The following is a 23,442-nucleotide window of genomic DNA, read 5'->3' on the forward strand; positions in this document are numbered from 1 at the left end:
TACACTATTAAACAAACATCTACAGTGGCTGATTTTATTGAGTGTTTTGAGTTGATCATTAATCATTTAAGTTCTTATTCAGACTCGATTCACCCATTTTATTTTCTCACACGCTTTGTGGAAGGATTGCGGGTGGATATCCGTGCGGTGGTCATGGTCCAGCGGCCGCCAGACCTGGAAACGGCGTGCGCTCTGGCGCTGCTCCAGGAGGAGGTGGCCGACAACGCTGCGCACCACCCCACACCAACGCGTCCTCCCGACGAGTCGTCGCGGCTCAGTGTACTGCTACCGCTACCTTCCCCACCGGCGCGCGCGAGCCGACACCTCCAAGCTCAAGGCTCTGCGCGACTACCGAAGAGCGTGTGGCCTTTGTTTCAAATGCGGCGAGCGTTGGGGACCCGACCACGTCTGCCCCACGTCAGTCTAGCTCCACGTCGTCGAGGAACTCCTGGAGCTCTTCGGCATCGACTCGACAATAGAACCAACTCAACCAGAAGCTGCCCAAGACCGAGTGGTCATGGCCATCTCCAAACCTGCCCTGACGGGGGCATATCTAACAAGGCGTCCCAGCTTCGTGTGTGGATTCAAGGGCGTGAAGTTTTGATGCTTGTGGACTCCGGCAGCACCACGTTCTTCATCAACGAGCGACTGGCCGCGGCCATCCAGGGCGTCCAACCACTTCCACGCGCGTACCAGGTGCGCGTGGCAAACGGGGGAGCACTCACCTGCTCTGCCAGTGTGCCGCAGCGCCAATGGTGCTCCCAAGGCCACCAGTTCACAATAGACATGAAAGTGCTGGCCCTCGGAACCTACGACGCAATTCTGGGCATGGACTGGCTCGAGGAGCATAGTCCCATGACCGTCGACTGGTGCGCGAAGCTCATCGAGATTCCATCGTCCATGGGGCCAGTCCGTCTCCGCGGGCACGAGGCGACCTCTTCAACATGCTTGTCATCAACGCTCTTCAACTCCAGCAACTGTGCAACACAGGTGCCATCACTCATGTGGCGCTGATCTACGCGACAACCGGCGAGGACAGCAGCAACACCACCACTCCGCCAGACATTGCTACCTCTTGAGCATGCGTTGGTTTTCCGTTGAAGAGGAAAGGGTGATGTAGCAAAGTAGCGTAAGTATTTCCCTCAGCTTTTGAGAACCACAGTATCAATCCAGTAGGAGACTACACGCAAATCGCCTAGTACCCGCACAAAACAATCAAGAACCTTGCTACCAACGCGATAAAGGGGTTGTAAATCCCTTCAAGGCCACTTGCAAAAATGAGATCTGATAAATATAATAAGATAAATATTTTTGGTTTGAAACTAAAGATTGCAAAAAAAACGGTGACAGAAATTGGCAAGCTGACGGGAAACTAATATGATGTAAAAATAGACCCGGGGGCCATAGGTTTCACTAGTGGATTCTCTCATGATAGCATATATTACGGTGGGTGAACAAATTACTGCCGAGAAATTGATAGAAAAGCGCATAGTTATGAGAATATCTAGGCATAATCATGAACATAGGCATCACGTCCGTGTCAAGTAGACCGAAATGATTCTGCATCTACTACTATTACTCCACACATCGACCGCTATCCAGCATGCATCTAGAGTATTAAGTTCATAAGAACATAGTGACACATTAGGCAAGATGACATGATGTAGAGGGATAAACTCAAGCAATATGATATAAACCCCATCTTTTTATTCTCGATGGCAACAATACAATACGTGCCTTGTTGCCCCTGCTGTCACTGGGAAAGGACACCGCAAGATTGAACCCAAAGCTAAGCACTTCTCCCATTGCAAGAAAGATCAATCTAGTAGGCCAAACTAAACCGATAATTCGAAGAGACTTGCAAAGATATCAAATCATGCATATAAGAATTCAGAGAAGAACCAAATATTGTTCATAGATAATCTTAATCATAAACCCACAATTCATCGGATGTCGGCAAACACACCGCAAAAAGTATTACATCGAATAGATCTCCAAGAACATAGAGGAGAACTTTGTATTGAGAACCAAAGAGAGAGAGGAAGCCATCTAGCTAATAACTATGGACCCGAAGGTCTGTGGTAAACTACTCACACATCATCGGAGAGGCTAGGGTGTTGATGTAGAAGCCCTCCGTGATCGAATCCCCCTCCGGCAGATTGCCGGAAAAGGCCCCAAGATGGGATCTCATGGGTATAGAAGGTTGCGGCGGTGGAAAAGTGGTTTCGTGGCTCCCCTAGATGTTTTCAGGGTATAAGAGTATATATAGGCGAAAGAAGTAGGTCAGTGGAGCTACGAGGGGCCCACGAGGGTGAGGGGCGTGCCCTCCTGCCTCGTGGCCGCCTCATTGCTTCTCTGACTTCCACTCCAAGTCTCCTGGATTGAGTTTGTTCCAAGAAAGATCCTCGCGAAGGTTTTGCTCCGTTTGGATTCCGTTTGATATTCCTTTTCTGCGAAACACTAAAATAGGCAAAAAAAACAGCAATTTCCACCGGGCCTTCAGTTAATAGGTTAGTCCAAAAATAATATAAAAGTGCATATTAAAGCCCATTAAACATCCAAAACAGATAATATAATAGCATGGAACAATAAAAAATTATAGGTTTTCTTGGAGACGTATCAACATCCCCAAGCTTAATTCCTGCTCGTCCTCGAGTAGGTAAATGATAAAAACAGAATTTTTGATGTGGAATGCTACCTAACATAATTTTCAATGTAATTTTCTTTATTGTGGCATGAATGTTCAGATCCGGAAGATTCTAGACAAAAGTTTAATATTGACATAAAAATAATAATACTTCAAGCATACTAACAAAGCAATTATGTCTTCTCAAAATAACATAGCCAAAGAAAGCTCATCCCTACAAAATCATATAGTTTGGCCATGCTTCATTTTCATCACACAAAATGCTCTCATCATGCACAACCCCGATGACAAGCCAAGAAATTGTTTCATACTTTAGTATTCTCAACCTTTTTCAACTTTCACACAATATATGAGCGCGAGCCATGGACATAGCACTATGGGTGGAATAGAATATGATGATGGAGGTTGTGTGGAGAAGACAAAAAAGGATAAAGTCTCACACTGACGCGGCTAATCAACGGGCTATGGAGATGCCCATCAATTGATGTCAATGCAAGGAGTAGGGATTGTCGTGCAACGAATGCACTAGAGCTATAAATGTATGAAAGCTCAACAAAAGAAACTAAGTGGGTGTGCATCCAACTTGCTTGCTCGCGAAGACCTAGGGCATTTTGAGGAAGGCTATCATTGGAATATACAAGCCAAGTTCTATAATGAAAAATTCCCACTAGTATATGAAAGTGACAAAATAGAAGACTCTTTATTATGAAGATCATGGTGCTACTTTGAGGCACAAGTGTGGAAAAAGGATAGTAACATTGTCCCTTCTCTCTTTTTCTCTCATCATTTTTTGGTGGGCTTCTTTGGCCTCTTTTTTTATTTGGGCTTCTTTGGCCTCTTTTATTATTATTTTCTTTGTCCGGAATCTCATCCCGACTTATGGGGGAATCATAGTCTCCATCATCCTTCCCTCACATGGGACAATGCTCTAATAATGAAGATCATCACACTTTTATTTACTTACAACTCAAGAATTACAACTCGATACCTAGAACAAAATATGACTATGTGAATGCCTCCGACGGTGTACCGGGATATGCAATGAATCAAGAGTGTCATGTATGAAAAATAAATGGTGGCCTTGATACGTCTCCGTCGTATCTACTTTTCCAAACACTTTTGCCCTTGTTTTGGACTCTAACTTGTATCATTTGAATGGAACTAACCCGTACTGACGTTGTTTTCAGCAGAATTGCCATGATGTTGTTTTATGTGCAGAAAACAAATATTCTCGGAATGACCTGAAACTCCACGGAACATCTTAGAAAAAATAAAAAAAATCCTCGCCAAAGATGAAGACCAGGGGGCCCACACCCTGTCCACGAGGGTGGGGGGCGCCCCCCCTCTAGGGCGCGCCCCCTACCTTGTGGGCCCCCTGGATGCCCTCCGACGCCAACTCCAACTCTATATTTGCTTTCGAAGAGAAAAAAACTAGAGAGAAGAAATCATCGCGTTTTACGATACGGAGTCGCCGCCAAGCCCTAAAACCTCTTGGGAGGGCTGATCTGGAGTCCATTCGGGGCTCCGGAGAGGGGGATTCATCGTCGTCGTCGTCATCATCAACCATCCTCCATCACCAATTTCATGATGCTCACCGCCGTGCGTGAGTAATTCCATCGTAGGCTTGCTGGACGGTGATGGGTTGGATGAGATTTATCATGTAATCGAGTTAGTTTTGTTAGGGTTTGATCCCTAGTATCTGTTATGTTCTGAGATTGATGTTGCTATGACTTTGCTATGCTTAATGCTTGTCACTAGGGCCCGAGTGCCATGATTTCAGATCTGGACCTATTATGTTTTAATGAATATATGTGAGTTCTTGATCCTATCTTGCATGTCTATAGTCACCTACTATGTGTTATGATCCGGCAACCCCGAAGTGACAATAATCGGGACCACTCCCGGTGATGACCATAGTTTGAGGAGTTCATGTATTCACTATGTGCTAATGCTTTGTTCCGATTCTCTATTAAAAGGAGGCCTTGATATCCCTTAGTTTCCAATAGGACCCCGCTGCCACGGGAGGGTAGGGCAAAAGATGTCATGCAAGTTCTTTTCCATAAGCATGTATGACTATATACGGAATACATGCCTACATTACATTGATGAATTGGAGCTAGTTCTATGTCACCCTATGTTATGACTGTTACATGATGAACCGCATCCGGCGTAATTATCCATCACTGATCCGGTGCCTACGAGTTTTCCATATACTGGTTCTCGCTTATTTACTTTCCCACTGCTACTGTTACAATCACTACAAAATACCAGAAACATTACTTTTGCTGTCTTTACTTTTGTTGCCGCTACCACCACTATCATATTACTTTGCTACTAAACACTTTGCTGCCGATACTAAGTTTCCAGGTGTGGTTGAATTGACAACTCAGCTGCTAATACTTGAGAATGTTCTTTGGCCCCCCTTGTGTCGAATCAATAAATTTGGGTTGAATACTCTACCCTTGAAAGCTGTTGCGATCCCCTATACTTGTGGGTTATCAAGACCAATTTCTGGCGCCGTTGCCGGGGAGCATAGCTCTATTCTTTGAGTCACTTGGGATTTATATCTGTTGGACACTATGAAGAACTTGAAAGACGCTAAGACCACAATTTATCCCTCAACTACGAGGGGAGGTAAGGAACTGCCATCTAGCTCTGCACTTGATTCACCTTCTGTTATGAGTAGGCTAGCGACACCTAAACCTCCTTCTGCAATTCGTTCCGATATGTCGCATGTTATTGATGATGCCACTTCTGCTATGCATGATACTTATGATGAAACTGCTTCTATGTCTGATACTACTGTGCCCCTTGGTGAATTTCTTGATGAACAAATTGCTAGGGCTAGAGAAAATAAATTATTGAATCTGAATTTGATGATGATAGGGATGATGAAAATATGCCTGTTATCCCTGAGGGCTATCTTTTTGATATGGAATCTTCTGCCGCTATTTTAGCTTGCAAAGATAGATATGAGCTTAAGAGGTTACTAGTTAAATGGAACAAAGAATCACTTAGAGATAAAATGAAACCCGACCCTGCTTTTGCTACTTCACCTATTTGTGTTCCTGATAAGGATTATGAATTCTCTGTTGATCCTGATATAATTACTTTGGTTGACTCTGATCCGTTTTGTGGCTATGAATCTGAAACTGTTGTGGCACATCTTACTAAGTTAAATGATATAGCTGCCCTGTTCACTAATGATGAGAGATCGCGTTACTTCTATACACTCAAAATATTTCCGTTCTCATTAAAGGGTGATGCTAAGATATGGTTTAATTCTCTTGATCCTGGTTGTGTGCGTAGTCCCCAGGATATGATTTATTACTTCTCTGCTAAATATTTCCCTGCTCATAAGAAACAAGCTGCTTTGAGGGAAATATACAACTTCGTGCAAATTAAAGAAGAGAGTCTCCCACAAGCTTGGGGGAGGCTTCTCAAGTTACTTAATGCTTTGCCTGATCATCCTCTTAAGAAACCTGAAATACTTGATATCTTTTATAATGGACTAACCGATGCTTCCAGAGATTACCTGGATAGTTGTGCTGGTTCTCTTTTCATGGAAAGAACACCGGATGAAGCTAAAATTCTATTGAATAATATGTTGACAAATGAAAATAATTGGGCACCTCCTGAGCCAGCTCCTGCTCCAATTACTAAGTCTATTCCTAAACCAACTCCGAAGAAGAGAGGTGTTCTATTCCTCAGTCCTGAAGATATGCAAGAGGCAAAGAAACCTATGAAAGAAAAAGGTATTAAAGCTGAAGATGTTAAGAATTTACCTCCTATTGAAGAAATACATGGTCTTAATATACCGCCTGTTGAAGAAACATATGATCTCAATTATTTATTTATTGAAGAACCTGCTGATCCCGATATCCCGACACAGGTAGGAAAGGTAAATTCTCTCTATAGATATGATAAAGCTGAAGTCCCTCCTACTAAAATTGCTAGTCAGTGCTTGGATGAGTTTGATAACTTTATGTTTAAGCAAGACGACTTCAATGCTTATTTTGGTAGACAATTAAAAGGAAATGCTTATATGATTAGATGCTTGGGTGATTATATGGCTAATATTAAAGGTGAACTTAAACTTGTTAGCAAACAAGCTTCTATGATTACCACCCAAGTAGAACAAGTACTTAAGGCTCAAAAAGAAGTGCTTGATGAAATGAATAGTAAGAAAAATGATTATGATGTTAGAGCGGCTACTAGAACTGGTAGAATGACTCAGGAACCTTTGTATCCTGAAGGCCACCCTAAGAGAATTGAGCAAGATTCTCAAAGAAATAATATTGATGTTCCTAGTTCTTCTAAAAAGAAGAAAAAGAAAAATGATAGAACTGTGCAAACTTCTAGTGAACCTATTGCTGAACCACCTGATAATCCAAATGATATATCTATGTTTGATGCTGAAACACAATCTGGTAATGAACATGAACCTAGTGAAAATATTAATGATGATGTTCATGATTATGCTCAACCTAGTAATGACAATGATGTAGAAATTGAACCTGCTGTTGATCTTGATAACCCACAATCAAAGAATCAACATTATGATAAAAGAGACTTTGTTGTTAGGAAACATGGTAAAGAAAGGGAACCTTGGGTTCAGAAACCCATGCCTTTTCCTCCAAAACCATCCAAGAAAAAGGATGATGAGGATTTTGAGCGCTTTGCTGAAATGATTAGGCCTATCATTTTGCGTATGCGATTAACTAATGTGCTCAAAACAAATCCTTATGCTAAATATATGAAGGATATCATTACTAATAAAAGAAAGATACCGGAATCTGAGATTTCCACCATGCTTGCTAATTATACTTTTAAGGGTGGAATACCAAAGAAACTTGGAGATCCCGGAGTACCTACTATACCTTGCTCCATTAAAAGAAATTATATTAAAACTGCTTTATGTGATCTTGGAGCCAATGTTAGTGTTATGCCTCTCTCTTTATATCGTAGACTTGACTTGAATAAGCTGATATCTACCGAAATATCTTTGCAAATGGCTGATAAATCAACTGCTATACCTGTCGGTATCTGTGAGGATGTGCCTGTTGTGGTTGCAAACGTTACTATTTTAACGGACTTTGTTATTCTTGATATTCCCGAGGATGATAGTATGTCTATTATTCTTGGAAGACCTTTTCTTAATACTACAGGGGATGTTATTGATTGCAACAAAGGCAATGTCACTTTTCATGTTAATGGTAATGAGCATACGGTACAATTTCCGAGGAAACAACCTCAAGTTCATAGTATCAACTCCATTGGAAAAATTCCATCGATTATAATTGGAGGTTTTGAATTTCCTCTTCCTACTGTCAAAAAGAAATATGATATACTTATTATAGGGGATGTGCATATCCCCGTTGAGGTAACTTAGTGTTATTCGAAATTTCTCCGGTTTCATGATTATCGGAATGAGTTTGTTAACAAGACTTGATCAACCTTGTTAGTGGATTCTTTTTTATGAGCATGAGATGGATGAAACTAGAAGCACAACCTTCTGTACCCTCTCTATATTTTCTGTTAATTAGTAGAAATAAAGTAAAAATAGTATTTTTCTGTCTGTTTCCTAACTTATCCGTGCAATATAAAAATATCCTGAAAATAAAAATCCTCAGAATGCCATGCCAATTTAATATGATTTTTTCAGGAATATTTGAGGATTTACTGTGCAAAAATTACTGCGGGAGGAGCTGCCACTTGGCCACGAGGGTGGTGGGCGCCCCCCTCTAGGGCGCGCCCCCTGCCTTGTGGGCCCACGGTGTCCCTCCTTCATTTATCCCAGCACCCATCTTCTTCCTCTGTCTCACACAAACCCAAAAAACCAACGCAAGCACGAGTTCCAGCCACTTTTGCTGTGATTTTCGATCTCCTTGCTCAAAGCACCTCTCGCAAAACTGCTTGGGGAGATTGTTCCTTGGTATGTGACTCCTCCATTGGTCCAATTAGTTTTTGTTCTAGTGCCTTATTCTTTGCAAATTTGTGCTGCATAGGTGACCATGTTCTTGAGCTTGCATGTCAAATTTATATGGTTCCAAGTAATTCTAATGCTTGATATATGCTCTAGGCACTTGTAGGAGTAGTTGCTATCAGTTTTATTGAAGTTGGTTCACTTTTGTTTGAAGTTACTAAAAAATTCAGATTATTTCAGAAAAATAATGAGGAGACTTTTGAGGGGTTCATCGAGCCGAAGCTCAAAGGATAAACAAAATGAAGAAGCTCAGAGGCCCAAATATAATTTGCCTCGTACCGTGGAGATCCGGTCGTGTGAATGGCCTTTTGATAATTTCTTGAGAGAGGCCGAGATTTATGAGGATTTCTATTCATTGATTAAGAATGTTGGCCTCACTGACTTCGTCTGCGACCAACGTCCATAGTATCTCTTACTCACAAATACTTTTGTGCAAAACTTCTACTTTTTCCCTAAAGAGTCACCTCCTTCAGTAGAGTTTCATTTATATGACGTTGTGAAGAAAATGCCATTGTCTGAATTTTGCGCAGTCTGCAACATACCTCCTGATGGTATCTTAGAGGAACCACCTCGTAAAGAGTTGGAACCATTTATTAACCTTATCTCTATGGGAGAAACCAGGAAGGTTTCTGATGCAAGAATCACTAGCATACATTTTCCTGTGTTACGCTATTTTGCTTTATTTGCTAGTCGCTGCTTGATTGGTCATGGGAACTGTGGGAACCTTAGTGTTCCTGATATTATTATTCTGTTCCATGGTTTATACCGCGACAACACTGTCAGTATGGGCGGAATTATCACTAGGCGGTTGAGTCTGAACCGTACTAAAGGCCCCATCTTTGGAGGCATCTATGCTTCTCGCCTTGCTGCACACTTTAACATAGCTATTAGGCATTGTGAGAAAGAAGAAAAATTGCTGCCTAATGCTTATCTAGACTATAAGAGTATGATGGCCCATGATTTTCTTGTTAAGGACAGGAATGGAGAGCTCAAATATAAGTTATACTTTGATAAACATTATCATGAAACTATTATGTTGCCCGCTCCTTCTTTGTTTAATTTTGTAGGACCCTACCTCGTTACGTGGGCTGCCATCCAAGCTTACAAGAATCTTGCACCAGCCCCGGAACAGGAACCACAAGATGAGCCTCCACGACAATCTGTTTATTCTTGGGATCCAGAGATGACTGTCAGCTAGTGGCAGTCAGAGTCTTCTTCTTCATCACAGTATGATCCCAACTATTCTTCGTCGCAGTACGACCCCAGCTACACCTATGGGTATCCGCCAGGATATCCCTGGCAATAGACCAACTTAGGCCAAAAGCCTAAGCTTGGGGGAGTATGTATTTCTCACCGACATTACATTTATGTTCACACACACTCATTGCTAGATGTTCATGCTCATACTCTTTCACTGTAATATCCATGCTAGTTTATTTTCTTTTTCCTGCTTTTCTTCTTGTGTGTTTGTTAAACCTTAAGAAAAACCAGAAAAAATTAGTAGTAGTTTATTTTTCTGCTGTAGTAGTAATAAATTAAAAGAAAACCCAAAAATATTTCCCGTTCTTCTTTTGCTTGTTGGGAGCTTTCCCGTGTAAATAGTTTTATTTCTTTTCTTTTCTTTGGGGGTAAGTAGGAGAAGACCATAATTAAACTGTTGAAGTGGCTCTTATATGCATTATTGTTGATTTAACCAAGAGCCCATATTGCCTTGTCTTCTCCTATTTATTGAATGCTCGCAGATTCCAGCTTAGTCCAATGCACGTACACTCTTATTATTATTCACACCGTTCGGTCGTGCAAGTGAAAGGCAATTATGATGATATATGATGGACTGACTGAGATGAGAAAAACTGGTATGAACTTGACCTCTTTTGTTCTTGTAATATGATGAGCCCCTCGTTCTTGATTCAGCTTATTATGAATAAACATGTTTGCAATGATAATTAGAGATCGTAGTTGCTTGTGCCATGCTTGATTAGCTATGAGTTATAATGGTTTACCTTGTGTGCCAACATGCTATTGAGATGATTATGATGTGGTGTGATGGGGTGGTATCCTCCTTTGAATGATTTAAGTGACTTGACTTGGCACATGTTCACGCATGTAGTTGAAACAAATCAACATAGCCTTCACGATATTTATGTTCATGGTGGATTATATCCTACTCATGCATGCATCCAATGTTTATTAATTTTAATGCATGTACATGGCTGTTGTCGCTCTCTAGTTGGTCGCTTCCCAGTCTTTTGCTAGCCTTCACTTGTACTAAGCGGGAATACTGCTTGTGCATCCAATCCCTTAAACCCCAAAGTTATTCCAGATGAGTCCACTATACCTTCCTATATGCGGTATCTACCTGCCGTTCCAAGTAAATTTGCATGTGCCAAACTCTAAACCTTCAAATAAACATTATGTTTTGTATGCTCGAATAGCTCATGTATCAACCAAGGTTGTCCTTATCTTCCATGTTAGGCAGGTTATTCTCAAGAGGAGTGGACTCCGCTCCTCACTCACGAGAAAATGGATGGTCACCGGGATGCCCAGTCACATGCTTTATGCAAACTAAATCAAAATTAATTGCAAACAAAACTCCCCCTGGGACCTGATGTATGTTGGAGACACTCGTTGTTTCGAGCAAGTCATGGATTGATGCTTGTTGGTGGAGGGGTAGTATAAACTTTACCATTCTGTTTGGGAACCGCCTATAATGTGCTTAGCATGGAAGATATCGCCATCTCTTAGTTGTTACGTTGACAATGAAAGTATATCGCTCAAAATACAATTTATCTCTATTTCAAAACCGAGCTCTGGCACCTCTACAAATCCCTGCTTCCCTCTGCGAAGAGACTATCCATTTACTTTTATGTTGAGTCATCACCCTCTTATTAAAAAGCACTAGCTAGAGAGCACAACTGTCATTTGCATTCATCACTATTAATTTATATTGGGTGTGACTATGATTGGATCTCTTTTACCATGAATTACAATGTCTAGTCAGTCCTTGATCTTTAAAGGTGCTCTGCATTTATGTTTTGCGGTCTCAGAAAGGGCTGGCGAGATACCATCTTGTTATATCATATTATGATTGTTTTGAGAAAGTGTTGTCATCCGAGATTTATTATTATGGCTTGCTAGTTGATTATGCTATTGATATGAGTAATTATGAGACCTGTGAATTATTGCAAATGTGGTTAGTCATGATCTCTGCTGAAAACTTGAATACTGGCTTGACATAGTTACAACAACAAGAGCAAACAGAGTTTGTAAAAGTTTTTTTCTTTCTTTCAGTTTGTCAACTGAATTGCTTGAGGACAAGCAAGGGTTTAAGCTTGGGGGAGTTGATACGTCTCCGTCGTATCTACTTTTCCAAACACTTTTGCCCTTGTTTTGGACTCTAACTTGTATGATTTGAATGGAACTAACCCGGACTGACGTTGTTTTCAGCAGAATTGCCATGGTGTTGTTTTATGTGCAGAAAACAAATATTCTCGGAATGACCTGAAACTCCACGGAACATCTTAGAAAAAACAATAAAAAATCCTCGCCAAAGATGAAGACCAGGGGGCCCACACCCTGTCCACGAGGGTGGGGGGCGCCCCCCCCCTCTAGGGCGTGCCCCTACCTCGTGGGCCCCTGGATGCCCTCCGACGCCAACTCCAACTCTATATTTGCTTTCGGAGAGAAAAAAACAGAGAGAAGAAATCATCACGTTTTACGATACGGAGTCGCCGCCAAGCCCTAAAACCTCTCGGGAGGGCTGATCTGGAGTCCGTTCGGGGCTCCGGAGAGGGGGATTCGTCGCCGTCGTCATCATGAACCATCCTCCATCACCAATTTCATGATGCTCACCGCCGTGCATGAGTAATTCCACCGTAGGCTTGCTAGACGGTGATGGGTTGGATGAGATTTATCATGTAATCGAGTTAGTTTTGTTAGGGTTTGATCCCTAGTATCTGTTATGTTCTGAGATTGATGTTGCTATGACTTTGCTATGCTTAATGCTTGTCACTAGGGCCCGAGTGCCATGATTTCAGATCTGAACCTATTATGTTTTCATGAATATATGTGAGTTCTTGATCCTATCTTGCAAGTCTATAGTCACCTACTATGTGTTATGATCCGGCAACCCCGAAGTGACAATAATCGGGACCACTCCTGGTGATGACCATAGTTTGAGGAGTTCATGTATTCACTATGTGCTAATGCTTTGTTCCGGTTCTCTATTAAAAGGAGGCCTTAATATCCCTTAGTTTCCAATAGGACCCCGCTGCCACGGGAGGGTAGGGCAAAAGATGTCATGCAAGTTCTTTTCCATAAGCACGTATGACTATATATGGAATACATGCCTACATTACATTGATGAATTGGAGCTAGTTCCGTGTCACCCTATGTTATGACTGTTACATGATGAACCACATCCAGCGTAATTATCCATCACTGATCCGGTGCCTACGAGTTTTCCATATACTGGTTCTTGCTTATTTACTTTCCCGTTGCTACTGTTACAATCACTACAAAATACCAAAAACATTACTTTTGCTGTCTTTACTTTTGTTGCCGCTACCACCACTATCATATTACTTTGCTACTAAACACTTTGCTGCAGATACTAAGTTTCCAGGTGTGGTTGAATTGACAACTCAGCTGCTAATACTTGAGAATATTCTTTGCCCCCCCTTGTGTCGAATCAATAAATTTGGGTTGAATACTCTACCCTCGAAAGCTGTTGCGATCCCCTATACTTGTGGGTTATCAGGCCTTGCCACAAATACGATGTCAACTACATGAATATGCAAGGCAATATGATAATGATGGAGCGTGTCATAATAAACGAAACGGTGGAAAGTTGCATGGCAATATATCTCAGAATGGCTATGAAAATGCCATAATAGGTAGGTATGGTGGCTGTTTTGAGGAACATATAAGGAGGCTTATGTGTGATAGAGCGCATCATATCACGGGGTTTGGATGCACCGACGAAGTTTGCACCAACTCTCGAGGTGAGAAAGTGCAATGCACGGTACCGAAGGGGCTAGCAATGATGGAAGGGTGATCTTTATATCTCAAAAAAATTATCAAGTATCCAACTTCTCATAGTATTTAATGCACTCTATATGAAAGTTTTTATTATACCCATCTTGGATGCCTATCATATTAGGACTAATTTTATAGCCAAAGCAAATTACATGCTGTTCTAAAAGAGACTCAAAATAATATAAGAGAAGCATGAGAGATCAATAATTTATATAAAATAAAACCACCACCATGCTCTAAAAGATATAAGTGAAGCACTAGAGCAAAATTATCTAGCTCAAAAGATATAAGTGAAGCACATAGAGTATCCTAATAAATTCTGATTCATGTGTGTCTCTCCAAAAGGTGTGTACAGCAAGGATGATTGTGGTAAACGAAAAAGCAAAGACTCAAATCATACAAGACGCTCCAAGCAAAACACATATCATGAGGTGAATAAAAATATAGCCTCAAGTAAAGTTACCGATAGACGAAGACGAAAGAGGGGATGCCTTCCGGGCATCCCCAAGCTTAGGCTTTTGGTTATCCTTGAATTTTACCTTGGGGTGCCTTGGGCATCCCCAAGCTTAGGCTCTTGCCACTCCCTGTTCAAAAATCCATAAAATCTTTACCCAAAAACTTGAAAACTTCACAACACAAAACTCAACAGAAAATCTCATGAGCTCCGTTAGTATAAGAAAACAAACTGCCACTTTAATGTACTGTAATTAACTTATTATTTATTTATATTGGTGTTAAACCTACTGTATTCCAACTTCTCTATGGTTCATACCCCCCGATACTAGCCATAGATTCATCAAAATAAGCAAACAACACACGAAAAACAGAACCTGTCAAAACAGAACAGTCTGTAGCAATCTGGATGTTTCGAATACTTCTGTAACTCCAAAAATTCTGAAAAATTAGGATGACCTAAATAATTTGTATATTGATCCACTGCAGTTATAATTGGTATTTTATCGCTCTCTGATAAAAAATGAAAATTATTCTCGTTAGTGCATACTTTCTATTTTTTTCAGCAGATCAAACAACAATCACCCAAGAAGATCCTAAAGGCTTTACTTGGCACAAACACTAATTTAAACATAAAAACACAATCATAACAGAGGCTAGATAAATTATTTATTACTAAACAGGAACAAAAATTAAAGAACAAAAAATAAAATTGGGTTGCCTCCCAACAAGCGCTATCGTTTAACGCCCCTAGCTAGGCAAAGAGATTTCAATGTTGCTCACATGAAAAACAAGAATTGAAGCACAAAGAGAGCAACATAAAACACGTGACAAACACATCTAAGTCTAACATACTTCCTATGCATAGGCATATTATAGGCAAACAAATTACCAAGGCAAGCAAAAACTAGCATATGCAAGGAAGCGGAAAGAAATAATAACAATCTCAACATAATGAGAGGTAATTTAGTAACATGAAAATTTCTACAATCATATTTTCCTCTCTCATAATAATTACATGTGGTATCATAAGCAAAATCAACAAAATAGCTATCACATAAAATATTTCCGACACGATCCACATGCATGCAAAGTTGACACTCTTCCAAAATAGTGGGATTAACATTAACTAAAGTCATGACCTCTCCAAACCCACTTTTATCAAAAACTTCATAAGATTGAACATTCTCCAAATATTTGGGATCTAAAGTTGACACTCTTCCAATCCTACTTTCAACATTATTGTAAACATTATTATCGGTCTCATATTCATCATGGGGCTTAAATAAATTTTCAAGATCATAAGAAGAATCACCCCAATCATGATCATTGCAACAAATAGTAGTAATAACAAAACTAGCATCCCCAAGCATTAAGAGAATTTATAATAACATCATTACAATTATGCTTTTCATTGAAAGAACTATCAAGTATGAGTGCAATAGCAACGATCTCATGTTTAACATAAGGAACTATAGCAAACTCATCTTCATAAATATTGGCATCATGGCCACAAGAATAGCAAGCATCATGTTCATCAAGGGATATTTCAATCAAATCATCGGAATCAAAATTATCTATAGATTCATGCATATCATTATTTTCTTCCCAAGCAACGGTCATTCTTTCAATAAATTCTTTGACATAGACATTATGAGCATAGTTTTCATAGAAATATTTAAGTATGTCAAAATTTTCAAATTCGTAGAGAGTAATATCATACTTTTCAATCAAAGAAGCAACTTCATAAGCACCCTTAAAAGCAACAAATTCTTCATTTTGTTCGATATCGTAGTAACTATAAACACCCTTTGCATAAGAAGATAAGATTTCATTATCATTAAACTCACATAGGTAGGGGAGGTGTTTTTAGGGTTCTTAGAGAAACAAGTAAAACCATAAATTTCACAAAGATTCCAAGCATAACACAACAATCTGTTTATTTGATCCCATAAGAGTCTCCCTTTTTCAGACAAATGGTGACGCACAAAATGAGCATGCTCATCTAAAGATTTCCCATCATCTAGGCTAGTTGGGGTTTCAACACGAGCGCATAAGGATCGAAGATGGTCCAAGTAGAACACTTTAAGTGGATCCATATCAATAGATTTTTAGCAAGCAAAGATGCAAGCAAATAGAAGGCACATGGAAACACAAACAAAGATACATACGGGAAGAAGGCGAAGAAAAGGCAAATGTTTTCGAAAATCGTTTTAGAAGTGGGGGAAAGGAAAACGAGAGGCGAATGGAAAATAATGTAATGCGAGGGAGAAGAGTTTGTGATGGGTACTTGGTATGTCTTGACTTGAGCGTAGATCTCCCCGGCAATGGCGCCAGAAATCCTTCTTGCTACCTCTTGAGCATGCGTTGGTTTTCCCTTGAAGAGGAAAGGGTGATGCAGCAAAGTAGCGTAAGTATTTCCCTTAGTTTTTGAGAACCAAGGTATCAATCCAGAAGGAGACTGCACGCAAATCGCCTAGTACCTGGACAAACAATCAAGAACATTGCAACCAACACGATAAAGGGAGTGTCAATCCCTTCACGGCCACTTGCAAAAGTGAGATCTGATAAAGATTATAAGATAAATATTTTTGGTATTTTTGTTGTATAGATTGAAAGTAAAGATTGTAAAATAAACGGCGACAGAAATTGGCAAGCTGGCGGGAAACTAATATGATGTAAAAATAGACCTGGGGGGCATAGGTTTCACTAGTGTCTTCTCTCATGATATCATATATTATGGTGGGTGAACAAATTACTGCCGAGCAATTGATAGAAAAGCGCATAGTTATGAGAATATCTAGGCATGATCATGAACATAGGCATCACGTCCGTGTCAAGTAGACCGAAATGATTCTGCATCTAGTACTATTACTCCACACATGGACCGCTATCCAACATGAATCTAGAGTATTAAGTTCATAAGAACAGAGTAACACATTAGGCAAGATGACATGATGTAGAGGGATAAACTCAAGCAATATGATATAAACCCCATCTTTTTATCCTCGATGGCAACAATACAATACGTGCCTTGCTGCCCCTGCTGTCATTGGGAAAGGACGCCGCAAGATTGAACCCAAAGCTAAGCACTTCTCCCATTGCAAGAAAGATCAATCTAGTAGGCCAAACTAAACCGATAATTCAAATAGACTTGGCAAAGATATCAAATCATGCATATAAGAATTCAGAGAAGAACCAAATATTGTTCATAGATAATCTTGATCATAAACCCACAATTCATCGGATCTCGGCAAACACACCGCAAAAAGTATTACATCGAATAGATCTCCAAGAACATTGAGGAGAACTTTGTATTTAGAACCAAAAAGAGAGAAGAAGCCATCTAGCTAATAACTATGGACCCGAAGGTCTGTGGTAAACTACTCACACATCATCGGAGAGGCCAGGGTGTTGATGTAGAAGCCCTCCATGACCGAATCCCCCTCCGGCAGATCGCTGGAAAAGGCCCCAAGATGGGATCTCACGGGTACAGAAGGTTGCGGTTGTGGAAAAGTGGTTTCACGGCTCCCCTAGATGTTTTTAGGGTATAAGAGTATATATAGGTGAAAGAAGTAGGTCGGTGGAGCTACGAGGGGCCCATGAGGGTGGTGGCGCGCCTACCCCCTGGGCGCGCCCTCCTGCCATGTGGCCGCCTCGTTGCGTCTCTCACTTCCAGTCCAAGTCTCCTTTATTGCGTTTGTTCCAAGAAAGATCCTTGCGAAGGTTTCGTTCCGTTTGGATTCCGTTTGATATTCCTTTTCTGCGAAACACTGAAATAGGCAGAAAATAGCAATTTGCACTGGGCCTTCGGTTAATAGGTTAGTCCAAAAATAATATAAAAGTGCATATTAAAGCCCATTAAACATCCAAAACAGATAATATAATAGCATGGAACAATAAAAAATTATAGATACATTGGAGACATATCAGACATCCTGTTCTTGAAGAATTCGGAGATGTGTTCAAGGAACCAGAGGGCCTGCCACCTTGCCGTGACTGCGACAACAAGATACCACTCATACCAGGAGCTCAGCCTGTGAACATCAGACCCTACCGGCACAAACTAGAGCACAAGAAGGAGATCGATGCACAAGTCAAAGAACTCCTCCACAAGGGTATTATCCAAAAAAGCAGCAGCCCTTTTGTTCCTCGGCCATCCTCGTCAAGAAGAAAGACGGGACGTGGAGGCTCTGTATTGATTACAGACACCTTAATGCCCTCACCTACATCGCCAAGTACCCCGTGCCGATCATCGAGGAGTTGCTGGACAAGTTGCACGGGGCAGCCTGGTTCTCCAAGCTGGATCTTCGCTCTGGCTACCACCAAATTCGCTTGGCAGAAGGTGAAGAGTACAAGACGGCCTTCCAGACGCACTCAGGCCACTATGAATTCCTGGTGGTCTCCTTCAGTCTAGCGAGCGGACCGACCACATTCAATGGTGCCCTGACGACCACTCTCAAACCAGTCGACCGCAAGTGCGTGCTCCTCTTCTTCGATGTTTAGCAAGACACTACAAGACCACATCAGCCATCTCCGTCAAGTTTTGCAACTGTTGCGCCACGATAAATGGCGTGTGAAGATGTCCAAGTACTAGTTTGGCCAACACATCCTATCTTACCTGGGCCACATCATTAGCAGCCAAGGGGTATCCACAGAACCAACCAAGATACACACAGTGGCCAACTGGTCGACACCAACTGATGTCAAGACCGTACGCAGCTTCTTGGGGCTCACCGGGTACTACAGAAGATTCGTTAGAAACTTTGGCATACTAGCTCGCCCCCTGTTCAATCTCCTAAAGAAAGGGGCACCGTTTGTATGGACACCTGCAACGGATACAACATTCCAACTTCTCAAACAGCACCTGATTGAAGCCCTGGTTCTCGCCCTGCCCAACTTCTCCAAACCGTTTGTGATCGAGACCGATGCCTGTGACAAGGGGATCCGCGCGATACTGCAGCAAGATGGCCACCCAGTTGCATACGTGAGCAAGCGTTGAGCCCCCGCTACCAAGGCCTATCGACATATGAGAAGGAGTACTTGGCAGTCATCATGGCCGTGGATCAAATGGCGTCCCTACCTCCAACATGCTGAGTTCACCATCCTCACGGACCAACACAGCTTAACACAGCTGACGGGACAGAGGCTTTCAACTCCTTGGCAGCAACGGGCCTTCACTAAACTGTTGGGACTTCGATACATCATCAACTACAAGAAATGGGCAGAGAACACTGCAGCAGACGCCTTGTCAAGAGCCAACACAACAGAGGTGCTACACACTCTTAGTGTGTGTCAACCGGCTTGGCTCGAAGACATCGTCAACATCTACAACACCAACCCGCAGGCGCAACGCCTCCTCGAGCAACTTGTTGTCCGGCAAGACCCAAAAGGACGATTCTAACTCCAGAACAGGCTCCTCCATTTCCGCAGCCGCATCTGGCTGGGTGGAACCGCAACTATGCAATAGCACATCATCGCTGCCTTCCACGATAGCCCGATGGGAGGTCCTTCCGGCTTCCCAGTGACATATCGCCGTATTCGCAGGCTATTTGCTTGGCCCAAGATGAAAGCGCATGTCCAGCAGTACGTGCGATGCTGCCAAGTCTGCCAACAGGCCAAGCCGAACCGAACAGCTTCACCGAGCCTGTTAATGCCTCTGCCCATACCAAAGGAGTCATGGGATCTAATTACCATGGATTTTGTGGACGGGCTACCTCAATCGGGCCAATACAACTGTCTGCTCGTGGTTGTCGACAAAAGAACTCGGTTTGCTCACTTCCTACCTCTAGCCTACCCATACATAGCATCTAAAGTGGCCCTCCTCTATATGCAACAACTATACGAGCTCCATGGATTCCCAGGAGCAATCATGTCTCACTATGACCCAGTTTTCACCAGCCATTTCTAGCAGGAGTTGTTCAAATATGCAGGCACAGAGCTGAGAATAAGCATGACGAACCATCCACAGACCAACGGCCAAACAGAAAGGGTGAATCAATGAATCGAGACTTACTTGCGTTGCTTTGTGCAGGCATGCCCGAAACGATGGAGCTTTTGGGTACCCCTGGCGCATTTATGGTACAATTCTTCACACCATTCAGGCATTGGGATGACACCCTTCAAGGCCATGCTCGGAAGAGAGCCGAGACATTGGGGATAATGGCATCAACATCTTCTTCGGTGCCGACACTGCAAACTTGGCTCGAAGAACGAGCAGTCATGCAAGACCTCATACAACAACAACTCCACCGAGCGCGTCAGATCATGCAAGATCAGGCGAACAAGAAGCGTTCCTTTCGGCAATTCCAAGTCAGCAACCAAGTCTTCCTCAAGCTCCAGCCGTATATACAAACATCGGTGGCTCCACGTGCCAACCACAAGCTCAGCTACAAGTTCTATGCACCGTTCAAGATCGTCGCCAAGATCAATGATGTCGCCTACAACCTCCAACTACCTCCTCAAGCAATGGTGCATTCGGTCTTCCACGTCTCCCAACTTCAACACGCACCGCTCCCCGGCACAATGGCATCTCCAGCACTGCCTTCAGGCAGGGGCGACACGGCGATTCCGATCAAGGTGCTGCAATCAGGATGGCGCAAGAAGAACGACGTCATGATCGAGCAGGTCCAAGTGCAATGGTCGGCAGGTGCAGTGATCGACACCAACTGGGAGGACAGAACAGCGCTCCAAGCTTGCTTTCCCCAGGTGGAGGCTTGGGGACAAGCCTCGTCTCAACGAGGAGGGGATGTTAATGCCCCTGACAACATGACCCCACCTATCAACGAAACGCGGGCGCGGCCCAACCGCGCCCGACGCAGCAACCAACGCTTCTTCGGCCCAGAGTGGCACAACCAGCCCGGCCCGACTACGTCCACTACTTAAGGCACCAACCCCCTCCCCTCTTAGGCATCCAGTGGATCACGAACCCGGCGGCGGCACGAACCCTAGTGAAGGAAATATGCCCTAGAGGCAATAATAAAGTTGTTATTTATATTTCCTTATATCATGATAAATGTTTATTATTCATGCTAGAATTGCATTAATCGAAAACTTAGTACATGTGTGAATACATAGACAAAATGAGTGTCACTAGTATGCCTCTACTTGACTAGCTCATTATTCAAAGATAGTTAAGTTTCCTAGCCATGGACAAGAGTTGTCATTTGATGAACGGGATCACATCATTAGAGAACGATGTGATTGACTTTACCCATCTGTTAGCTTAGCACTATGATAGTTTAGTTTATTGCTATTGCTTTCTCCATGACTTATACATGTTCCTGTGACTATGAGATTATGCAACTCCCGAATACCGGAGGAACACTTAGTGTGCTATCAAACATCACAACGTAACTGGGTGACTATAAAGATGCTCTATAGGTGTCTCCGATGGCGTTTGTGGAGTTGGCACAGATCGAGATTAGGATTTGTCACTCTGATTGTCGAAGAGGTATCTCTGGGCCCTTTCGGTAATGCACATCACTATAAGCCTTGCAAGCAATGTGACTAATGAGTTAGTTGCGGTATGTTGCATTACAGAACGAGTAAAGAGAATTGCCGGTAACGAGATTGAACTAGGTATTGAGATATCGACGATCGAATCTCGGGCAAGTAACATACCGATGACAAAGGGAACAACGTATGTTGTCATGCGATTTGACCGATAAAGATCTTCGTAGAATATGTAGGAACCAATATGATCATCTAGGTTCCGCTATTGGTTATTGACCAGAAGTGAGTCTCGGTCATGTCTACATAGTTATCGAACCCGTAGGGTCCGCACGCTTAATGTTCGATGACGATCGGTATTATGAGCTTATGTGTTTTGCTGTACCGAAGGTAGTTTGGAGTCCCGGATGTGATCACGGACATGACGAGGAGTCTCAAAATGCTCGAGACATGAAGATTGATATATTGGAAGGTTATGTTTGGACACCGGAATGGTTTCGGATGAGTTCGGGCATATACCGGAGTATCGTACCAGAACCCCCCGGGGAGTTAATGGGCCTTGATGGGCCATGAGGAAGAGAGGAGGAGGCGGCCAAGTGGTGGGGCGCCCCCCCTAAGGCCCAATCCGAATTGGGGAGGGGGCCGGCCCCCTTTTCTTTCCTCTCCCTCTTCCCTTCCTCCCCCTCCTAGTTGGACTAGGAAAGGGGGGAAACCTACTCCTAGTAGGAGTAGGAATCCCCCCTTGGGGCGCGCCATAGAGGCCGGCCCTCCCCTCCTCCACTCCTTTATATACGGGGGAGGGGGACCCCATAGACACACAAGTTGATTGTTTAGCCGTGTGCGGTGCCCCCTCCACAGATTTCCACCTCGGTCATATCGTTGTAGAGCTTAGGCGAAGCCCTGCGTCGGTAACTTCATCATCACCGTCATCACGCCGTCGTGCTGATGAAACTCTCCCTCGACCTCAGCTGGATCTAGACTTCGTGGGACGTCACAGAGCTGTACGTGTGCAAATCGCAGTGGTGTCGTACTTTCGGTGCTAGGACCGGTCAGATCGTGAAGACGTACGACTACATCAACCACGTTGTCATAACGCTTTCGCTTACGGTCTACGAGGGTACGTGGACAACACTCTCCCCTCTCGTTGCTATGCATCACCTAGATGGATCTTTCATGTGCATAGAATTTTTTTTGAAATTACTACGTTCCCCAACAGTGGCATCCGAGCCAGATCTATGCGTAGATGTTATATGCATGACTTGAACACAAAGGAGTTGTGGGCATGGGTATATACATATTGCTTGCCGTCACTAGTTGATTCTTGATTCAGTGGTATTGTTGGATGAAGCGGCTCAGACCGACATTACGCGTACGCTTAAGCGAGACTGGTTCTACCGACGTGCTTTGCACACAAGTGAATATCAAGGTATAAGTGTTCTCCCTGAGTATGCACCATTGCGACAGTTCTTCGTGTTGAGACACCACATGATGATCGGGTGTGATAAGCTCCACGTTCACATACAATGGGTGCAAGCCAGTTTTGCATAAGCAGAATACTCAGGTTGAACTTGATGAGCCTAGCATATGCAGATATGGCCTCGGAACACTGAGACCGAAAGGTCGAGCGTGAATCATATAGTAGATATGATCAACATAGTGATGTTCACCATTGAAAACTACTCCATTTCATGTGATAGTTGATATGGATCACGTGATCACTTAGATGATTAGAGGGATGTCTATCTAAGTGGGAGTTCTTAAGTAATATGATTAATTGAACTTTAATTTATCATGAACTTAGTCCTGATAGTTTTTGCATATCTATGTTGTAGATCAATAGCCCACGTATAGCTCCCCGTTTTATTTA

This window comes from Triticum aestivum, chromosome 2A, assembly GCF_018294505.1.
Source record: "Triticum aestivum cultivar Chinese Spring chromosome 2A, IWGSC CS RefSeq v2.1, whole genome shotgun sequence".
Classification (NCBI taxonomy): domain Eukaryota; kingdom Viridiplantae; phylum Streptophyta; class Magnoliopsida; order Poales; family Poaceae; genus Triticum; species Triticum aestivum.